Raw genomic sequence first — 10,483 nt, 5'->3', positions numbered from 1 at the left:
CGATTTCAGTCTTGACAGTTGATCGTCATGGATGAATGCTGTCTTGAGACATCTCATATATCTTGTTGGCGTCCTGAACTCGGAAATCACCCTTTTAACTTGTCGCTCTCCGTTTTTTTAACTTGTCGCTCTTTTGGAAGTCTTGTTTGGCCAGCTACATTGGTGAAAGGCCACTGCTCTGGCATCTTTCCAACTGACTACAAATCATCTCGTGAAGCTCGATTGTCTTTCATTCCCATGATTCTCTTCCAGAGGAACGCACATCCAAAGACTGCCCGCAAATTGGACATGCATTGTATCCCGAAGTTGTTCGCCCTGTACATATTAAAGCATGAATTAGGCCAAGGCAAAGTGCTTGCGAATAGTGAGAATTTTGTAAATCAAGAACCATTACCAGAAGCTTCTCCGTATCCTGGCCAATCATGCATAGTCCACATAAGAAGTCCATGGATCCTTGTGTTGAGATGTAGAGAGAAAGAGAGAGAGAGATGAGACAAGAGACACACTATATACGCTCCCAAAGACTGATTGATATTGAGGACAAGATACAAATATATAAGTGAGAACAAGTTGAGTAGAGTGAGCCATATATAGCTCCAACACCCCCACTCAAACAAAGGTCTCTAGCTTTGGATGAAAAAACCCTTGGGAAGTTCAAGGGAAAAACCCAAGCCTCTATACAATGTGAAAATATGAACCAACGATGATGATGTGAAAGTGAATTGTGCATCTATGTAAAAATATTCAAGTGACTCAGAGATCACAATGTGAAAATGTGGAGTGTGTATAGTGCATGGTACCTAAAAGGTTACAATGTCATATGTACAAAGCTATTACAATAGCAAAGAAGCTAATCTAGAAAGAGTGAGGCCGAAGCAACTCCAAGCTCCGAGCGCAAGAGGATAAAACGTGACTCGTTGAGGCCTTTGGTCAAAATTTCTGCAATCATCTGGTCACTTGGACAGTGTTCAACCATAATGGTTCCTTTGCGTACTTCATACCTGACATAATGATAATGGACATCAATGTGCTTTGACTTATTATGTTGAACATAGTCTTTTGCAAAACTAATAGCACTTTGGTTGTCACACCGCAAGGGTGTGCTAGAAAGAGGAGAGTGACCAATATCAACCAGCATTTGTCGAAGCCAAATCAACTCACAAGCTGCAAGTGATGCGGCAACATATTTTGACTCAGTTGTAGAAACTGTAACACAACGTTGTTTCTTGCTGGTCCAAGAAACAAGACAACCATTTATAAAGAAGCAATTTCCACTAGTAGATCGCATAGATAAATGTGAGCTTGCCCAATCTACATCTGTGTAACCCAAAAGAGAAAGAGATTGCATAGAATCCGATGTGAGTTGTCGTCGATAGACTAAACCAAAATATATAGTGCCTTTCAAGTATCTCAATACACGCTTTGCAGCAGACCAATGCTTAAGAGAAGGACATGCAAGATGTTGTCCAAGATAATTAGCAGCAAACAAAATATCAGGACGAGTGTTCATGCCAACAAACTGAAGACATCCAATCAAGTTAGCATAAGGTTGATTTGTGAAAAGTTGACCGCCATTGTCAGAAGTGTTCTTCGTAGAGCTCGCAAGACAAGGTGTATGGATGAATGTGCAGATTCCATACCAAATTTTTGAATAGTATCTGCAATAAACTTTGACTGTCGAAGGAATAAAATACCTTTTGTACGGTTCCGTTGGACTTGAATGCCAAGACACGAGTGAATCTCTCCAAGATCGACCATATCAAATGCAGAAGACAATAACTTTTTCACTTGCTGAAGAAATCCCAAATCATTGGAAACAAGGATGGTATCATCCACAAGGATGGTAATACTCCTCGCAAAATTCGAGTGGAAGAAGATAAGGTACCAAGATATAAGTCTCCAATACCCTTTACTTGACAAGTAGTATCATCAGCAAGATAAACAACACGTTGAACTGGCAGTGGATGATAGTTATGGATCCACTTAGACTGATATGTCATATTTCTTGTAGCACTAGAATCGAAAATAAAATGTGATCCATCACGTACATGAAGTATTCTGTCTGGAGCAACTGAACATAAGACGCAGCTTGTTTCTAGTACAATGTTGTTTCGATGTTCAGTAGCATATGCTCTATTACGATCTGTGTCGAATCGACGCTTATAGCACATATGAGTGGGATGATCAGATCGTCCACAATATTCACAAGAAGAAGAAGAAGAGTCTCTAGATAAACATGGTTGTTTCGTGGTAATATTGTGTTCTTCATCATATTGACGTGCCCAACAATCATCTTCAGTATGGCCATTTCTGTTGCAGTAAGAACATTGCTTATTACAAAATTTGAGACGAGAGAAAATATCACCGCGACGGCCATCTCTGCGGTTTCCTCGTTGAAATGGACGCCTTCGAGCATAAAAAGCAAGTTCCATCTGTTGTGACTCAGTCTCCTATTGTGAAATCATAGTTGTATCATGACCAGCATTACGACGTTCTTGACGTTAAGATTATTCAATTAAAGACATGCAGGCTTGGTCGAAATCAAGACCATCTTTATTAGAGAGAATAGTAACAATGTTATCATAAGAAGAGTCCTTCACCGTATCAAGGAGAAGTATAATCAGTTGCTTTTGTGGAACAGGATCACCGGTAGCAGCAAGTTGATTAATAATAGATTTGAAAGATTCAATATGTCCTATCATGGCAGTACCAACTTCATATTGTGACTTGTTAAGCAACCCTCTCAAATAAAGTATTTCTGTAAAAGATTTCTTTTGAAAGTTTTCAATAAGGTACTTCCATACGTCGTGCGAAGTAGGCAGTTCATACATATCAAGCAAAAGGGAGTCAATAAGAGCAGAAAGAATATACCGACGAGATGCTTTATCATGTCGTTGCCAATCCATATAGGCAACATTCCAATCTTCAAATATAGGTCCTTCAGTGATAAGTACGTTATCATTATCCGTATCAACAGGCTGAGATGGACAAACATGATTTCCAAGAACAACATCAGAGAGTTCATCGCCTTCAAGAATTAACAACATCTTTGCTTTCCAGCCTGGAAATCCTTGGCCTTGGAAAGGAGGAACAGAACGCTAGCCAGAATGAAAGCCGTTGACGAGAATAGTCATAGCCATATCTTGCTGCGAGAAGACGTATAAGATACGATCGCAAAATCTGCACACCATATATGGTGAAGGCCGCAATTGAGAATGAGAGAAATATGAGGACTGCGTTTTGTCAACGATAAACGCAAGAAGGATGCTCAAGGAATGTCCAAAGATGTGAGAGACGTCACCCAAAAATGCAGGGTAAAGGAGACGTTAATAATAAAAGAGTCCTCAAAATAGAGTGGCGTACGCGTGAGACGCAAGATTGACGGCCACAAAACGAATAGCAAAAAGATAAATTTTCTCGAAAAAGTTAATGCCAAAATTAGAAAAACGATCGCGGACGCTTCACGAAGAAGAACGACGAAGAAAGCTGTGTCAAGCTCAATTGCAGTAAAAACAGCATAACTTTCTATTGCGAACTCCGATTGACGCAAACCTAGAACTCAAATCGAAGAGCTCGAGGAGACGAACAAGTTTTTGATGAAAAGTGCCATTGTGCTACGCTCCATTGCACTTTTCTCGTTTCTCCAAATTTTGAGCAGAAGACCCCCAAAAATTGAGATGAAGTTCAGGGTGTCATCAACAAGAAAACGTAATCAACGATTAGATTGATTAGCAAAAAACACCACACAAAACAATAATCTTATTCTTCTTAACACAAAACAACCACAGTTAACAAGAATCAACGCTCAAAAAATAAAATTTATAGCAATTTTGAATCTTACGTGCGAATCGCATACACATACTGTTTTGTCACCATGAATTGAATCGGCGCGTGATCGTTACCGCTCTGATACCATGTTGAGATGTAGAGAGAAAGAGAGAGAGAGACGAGACAAGAGACACACCATATACGCTCCCAAATACTGATTTATATTGAGGACAAGATACAAATATATAGGTGAGACCAAGTTGAGTAGAGTAAGCCATATATAGCTCCAACACCTTGCATGCTATTCTCCTACTGGTTCAACCGCACCTGCTATGTCGATCCCATGCCATAACTCCTGGAGCTCGTCAACTAGTGGAGCTAGATAAACATCCATGTTTTTTGCCTTGAACTTACCAGGTACAATCAAGCTTAATATCAAATGACCCTTCTTTATGGCAAGCCACGGCGGGAGGTTATAATTGATAAGACACACAGGCCAAGTGCTCCGGCATGACGAGCTTCTCAAGCCAAATGGATTGAATCCATCCATTGCCATGCCCAAACGCAAATTACGTGGTTCACTCTTAAAATGTGGCCAGGTATCTTCAATGTGCCTCCAGGCCTTTGAATCAACGGGCACCCTAAATGTTGCATCAGTGGATCTATTCGTACAATTCCACCGCATCAACTTTGCAATGGAACCACAACAAAACATGCTTTTTATCCTAGGAATAATAGGAAAATGCCGCAACACTTTAGTTGGCATTGTCTCACCAACTGCATCTTTTTTGTAGCGCATTGCTCCGCACTTAGGACACGACAGACAATCTGCGAATTCATTGTGAAAAAGAATGCAATCATTTGGACATGCATGAATCTTGTTGTAGTCCAAGCCAACTAAGGTCACTAGTTGCTTTGCGTCTGGCCTGGAGGGGGGCATTTCATTGCCAGCCGGGAGAAGTTGCTCCCACAACAACCTGTTTAAGCCACATTAAATTAAAAAGCTCTCCAAGCACGTCACCATTGCAATCGGAAAATCTCTTTTGTAGATTACGTACCTAAACAAAGCAGTGACACTTGCATCTGACCACCCGTACACTGACTGAACATTCAAAAATGCCAAACAAGTACGAAGCGTCGATATTTTGGTGCCTTCATAAATTGGTTGACGTGCCAACTTTCTCAACATGTCTTCAGGAGATAGACGCACGGCTTCTGGTGCTGCTTCGTTAGCGTTCTCCTCGCTTGTCTGGAAGAAGACATCCAGCATCTTCTCCATGCAGTCGTCTTTTGTCTGTAAGTCCTGTTCTGCTTCCATCCTTGACTCTATATTGGTCGGACCTTCACGCATAATCCTTTTTCTCTCTCTCTCTCAGATGTAGGTGCTATGTTGCGAAAATCAATTCCCGTTCCGTAGGAGTCGTATCGTAGATTCTGTACGGTTTCTTTAGCAATCTCTCCGTACTTGTGCACATGCTCATTACATATCCTACACTTGTGCAGGATTTGATACTTGCAGAGGGTGCACGAGCATGCCATCTTTTCCTCCATGTTAGTTGATGACGTTGCCATCTACAATGATTATAAATATTGTTTTAATATATATACTCCTCACAATGTAAACTACCTCACATTCTCTTGTCTTGCCCAATCTCCGTACACGTCGGTCCAGAGGTGTACAGAGATTAGGACCACCGGGTCAAAATCTCGTCTTTATTGGTCAAATCCTATATGGGTAGACACATACGTGCACTCCCAGGTGTACATGGAAATGCATGTAGCGGGCAAAACCCCTTTGCCTCTTTTAGTTCCATAGTTTCTTCTAGAGGGAGAGAGAGAGAGATAGAGAGAGTTTTGTTCCTTTTCACACATGCAATTGGTCAGCAAACCTAACTCTTTCTCTCTCTCTTTCTGTATCTACTATCTATCTCTCTCTCTCTATCTCTGTAGCTATCTCTAGTTAATTCTCTCTCTCTCTCTCTCTATATATATATATATATATATCACTCTCTCTCTCTCCCTCTCTCTCTCTCTCTCTCTCTATTTCTCTCTCTCTCTCTCTCTCTATCTGTCTACGTACCCTATCTCTCATTCTTTCTCTCTCGATCTCGCTCTCGCTATCTCCCTTTCTCTCTCTCGATCTCGCTCTCGCTATCTCTCTTTCTCTCTCTATTTTCCTATTTCCCTATCTCTCTCTCTGTCTCGCTCTCCACTTCTCTCTCTCTATTTCCTATCTCTCTCTCTCTCTCTATATATATATATATCACTCTCTTTCTCTCTCGCTCTCTCTTCCCCCCCCAATGATTGGACCCTCAGTCCTTAACTGATATGTATCCGATGGCTTCACTTAGAAGCAACAAGTCAATGTAATGTCTTTTGTGATGGTCCCATGGGTCATATATGACCTACATGGATGAGAAATCAATCTATCTCTCTCTCTCTCTCTCTCTCTCTCTCTCTCTCTCTATATATATATATATATATATATATATATATATATATATCACTCTCTTTCTCTCTCTCTCTCTCTCTCTCTCTCTCTCTCTCTCTCTCTCTCTCTTCTTTTAGCACAAGAGAAAGCACATGCATGTGGCAAGTTTTGGCAAAATCTAAAGGCAAGCGCGTTGAGAGCTTTGGTGACTTGACTTTTGAGGATATGTATATGCATTGTAAGAACCTCTATGAGCAACCCAATGTTGATAAGATGGAGTGTTGTAGCTCCCTTCTGTTTATGTCTCCCTTCTTTACCATTGAAGATGTATGCCGCGCGCTTGAGAAACTTGCTACTCGCAAGGCAGGTGACCTTCAAGGTGTCAAGGCTGAAATGATTAAATGAACAATCAAGAAAACACGATATTGGATATGCGATATGTTTAACCTTGCACTTCAGTATGGCATGCCTCATGATTGGAGTGCAAATTGGATCAAACCTTTGCACAAAGGAGGAGATGTAAACAATGTGAACAACTATTGCACTATAATGGTTGGTTCTTTAATGGCAAAGTTATTTGGATGTATCATGGAGATGAAGATAAGTGAATGGGCTGAAAAGAATGGCAAACCTGCACTTGGCCAAGCAGGTTTTCAAAAGCATCATAGCACTATTGATCACCTTGTCACTCTTCAAGTTCTTATGGAAGCGTCTCGATTGAAAGAAAAAAAGATGTATTGTTGCTTTGTGGATTTCAAGAAATCTTTTGACATGGTACCGCGCGGAAATCTTTGGAGACGTATGCAAAGCCTTCAAGTGCCGAGAGAATTTATGCATGTAGTCTTTCGCATCTACCAAAAAGTGATATGTCGATTACGTATGGGAGATGGAATTTCAGAATTTTTTGCAAGCACTATTGGTGTCAAACAAGGATGCCCACTTTCCCCAACCCTCTTTGGGCTACTCATTGATGAATTGGAATGCATGGTTCTTGACTTTATGCAGCAAGAAGGCATAGAAGAGGTTAAGATTGGAAATGCGGTGATCATGCTTTTGCTTTATGCCGATGATGTAGTGCTCTTGGCACATACCTTAGAAGATGCACAAAAGCTTATGAGTGTCTTGGAACGCTTTTGCCTACATAGCAGGCTGATCGTGAATGGATCCAAAACCAAGGTTATGCTTGTAAAGACCCTCAATGATGAAAATCCATGCATTGTATATAACAATGAGAAACTTGAAGTGGTAGATCACTTCAAGTACCTTGGCCTTGAGGTTCCATCCAATCACAAATGGAAGGATTGTGCAATGCGTCGCTTGGAAGCCGGAAAGAGGGCCTATTATGCTTTTGAGAACATGTGCAATGCAGAAGAGATCAAGTGTTGGGCTCTCAAAAAGTACCTCTTTGACACATTGGTGACACCGGTGCTTCTTTATGGAGTGGAGGTGTGGGGTGGAAGCATCGGGAAGTCTACTTGGAAAGAGTTTGAGAATGTCCAAAAGCGTTTTCTCACCAACTTTCTCCATGTCAAGACACAAACACTCTACATGCTCTTACTTCTTGAGTCCGGATTGCTTCCCATTGAGGTCTTGGACATGCAAAGGGTTGTGGAGTACATGCGTAAGACACAACGTAGCCCTTTGCATCGACTTCCTAGAATCGCATATGAAGCAAGTCAAATGGTTCAAAAGACATGCAAGAGCAAAATACTAAGTTCGGGGTGGATGCTTGATATCAAGAAATGGTTTGGAAGATGGGATGCATGTCACTTGGTCAAGGATGCATCAATCGACTCCCAAGTTAATGAGGCCTTCTTACAATGCCAATGTATCACGGCTTGGGCGAAATCTGGAGGTTCTCGTTTCAGCCATTACACCACACACATTGCCCCAAACTACAAATCTCTCTTCTTCTCGGAACGAGGTAACCGAACCCATTCCTACATCCTTGAGCCCATCCCGTTGAGTGCGATCCGCACCATTGCCTCCATTCGTCTTAGCTCCCATTCTCTACGCTGCGAGACAGGACGTTGGGGCACTGGCGAGGAGTGTCATCGACTTTGTACCTTATGCCCTCGTCAAGTGCGAGAGAGTGAGTACCACACACTACTTGAGTACTCAGCTTTTGACCACATTAGGTCCTCTTTTCCCCATATATTCAGCCATGATCTCTCCCTACATACCTTCCTCTCCCAACCACGATGTGGACTCTCTATTGCGACGCTCATTTCAGCCATTTTTGAGCATCGAGAGTCACTTATGAACTCCACTCACACCACGTGACATGTTCATTTGGTCTCATAGGTCATATTTGACCTCCCAGGACGATAATAAAACTATCTATCTATCTATCTATCTATTTTCCTATCTCTCTCTCTCTCTCTCTCTACTTCCCTATCTCTCTCTCTCTCTCTCTCTACTTCCCTATCTCTCTCTCTCTCTCTCTCTCTCTCTCTCTCTCTCTCTCTCTCTACTTTCCTCTCTCTCTCTCTCTCTCTCTCTCTCTCTCTCTCTCTCTCTCTCTCTCTCTCTCTCTCTCTCTCTCTCTCTCTCTCTCTCTCTCTCTCTCTCTCGCTCGCTCGCTGTCTACTTACCTATCTCTCTACGTACTGATCAAACGAGCGACCGAGCTAGGTAGATCAAGACGCCCACGACTGCGGAGGCCAGACTACACAACATCGACAGAGGCTGCATCAAACGATCCAGGTCACTTTGGCTCGACATGCACAATGCCCGGTCAGACTACTGACCATGGAGGAGATTGAAGAGGTCCGCTAGCGACTGACAGATGCTGGATCTCCTATGATCTACCTATCGCAGCTAGTTGTTTTAGCTGCTTAGTCCACACCCAACAGTTTAGGATTCCATAATATTTTATTTTGTCATCTTGTTATTCTGACTTTGTATCAGATCTACCACATTGTAACTTTCTGGTCTCATAGGTCACTTTGGCCTTTTGAAGAGTTAATATAACATTTCATTTCATTTCTTTCTTTAATTTTAATTTTTTACGCAAACCATAATTCTCTCTCTCTCTCTCTCTAGTTTTAATTTCCTACGCAAATTTTTCTCTCTCTATCTCTCTCTTTAATTTCCTACACGCATACACACTTCTCTCTCTCTCTCTCTCTCTCTCTCTCTCTCTCTCTCTCTCTCTCTCCTACACACACACACACACACCGCTGTCGATAAATTTGCGGTCTTTCCGGGAAAGCACCGGGCTTATGGCTGTGAGAGTTTGTGAGAGAACTCCAAAAAACTATATGAAGGAGTTAAGCCATAGATGCCATGAAGACTAGGGTTTGAAAAGAAATGCAATCAAAGAAGACCCACTTTTTCTCTGTTGCACTCACACACACAAAGAAAGAACACAAAAGAGAGTGTCAAAACAACACAAAAATGAAAACATCAAGGCTATGGTCATATCGTATCATGGGTAATATGAAAGGGTTAATAGATGAGTTAATGGCATTCAATCTTGGCTAACTAAATAGGCTACGAATTGTTCTTTGGAATTGTAGTTTTGTGCTTACCATAATATATATATTTTGTCTAGTGATTGGGATTAATTGTGTGTACAAATCGTCTTGGTTCATAGCAAGATAACTACGCTTACGTCAAAAGAAAAGTTATAGTCTATGAGAGGTAGTATAATGGGATCCGGTGATAGAAGTATTTCATTGAGCCTTTCAGGGCCGAAGAGAAACCCTATACGTTGTTGAAAGTGTATTTTACGGCTAATCCATGCGTTAATTCCAATAGATCGTACAGAGTGAAAGCGATAGAAATTATCATCATGTGGGTTATTCATCCAGGATAGTATGTGAGAAATGTAGATATAAGAGAAGTGAAGAGATGAGAAGTTTCCCTCCCAAGCCCTATTCTTGCCCGTAGGCAATAAAGATACTGCGGGGAGAGATGTACCTGTAGCAAAGACAACCTAAAATTTGTAGAGAGAATGAATTACTAAGAGTGAGAGAGATAGGTTTGGTTAAGGAGATGAGATTAGATATATATATATATATATATATGTAGGATTAGAGATGAAAAAGAAAAAAACAAGAAATCAAGAAAACATCAATGTAGAACACATCTTTCTTGACAAACCCATCGGCACCATTATTGATGGAGAGACAAGAAGAGTGGATAATTCCATTTTGATTGATACACCAAGTGCAAAACATTCTTTGATTAGATTTGATCTTCCAAGGTTAGCTTATTGCAAGAATGGCTAGTCTTCTTTTAGGAGAAAGTGTAGGCTTAGGCTTATGTTAATGACTAAGT

The 10,483-nt window shown here is 41.2% G+C and overlaps 1 pseudogene; it reads right to left on the bottom strand.

Annotated features, from left to right (window-relative positions):
• Positions 1-229: 229 nt before the first annotated feature.
• LOC147427169 (uncharacterized) lies at positions 230-5,086 on the bottom strand (annotated as a pseudogene).
• Between the last annotated feature and the right edge of the window lie 5,397 nt (positions 5,087-10,483).

This window comes from Adiantum capillus-veneris, chromosome 24, assembly GCF_014529385.1.
Source record: "Adiantum capillus-veneris isolate H3 chromosome 24, ASM1452938v2, whole genome shotgun sequence".
Classification (NCBI taxonomy): domain Eukaryota; kingdom Viridiplantae; phylum Streptophyta; class Polypodiopsida; order Polypodiales; family Pteridaceae; genus Adiantum; species Adiantum capillus-veneris.
Note: the sequence above shows the minus strand (reverse complement) of the source record. Positions and strands in the feature narration are given on the sequence as shown.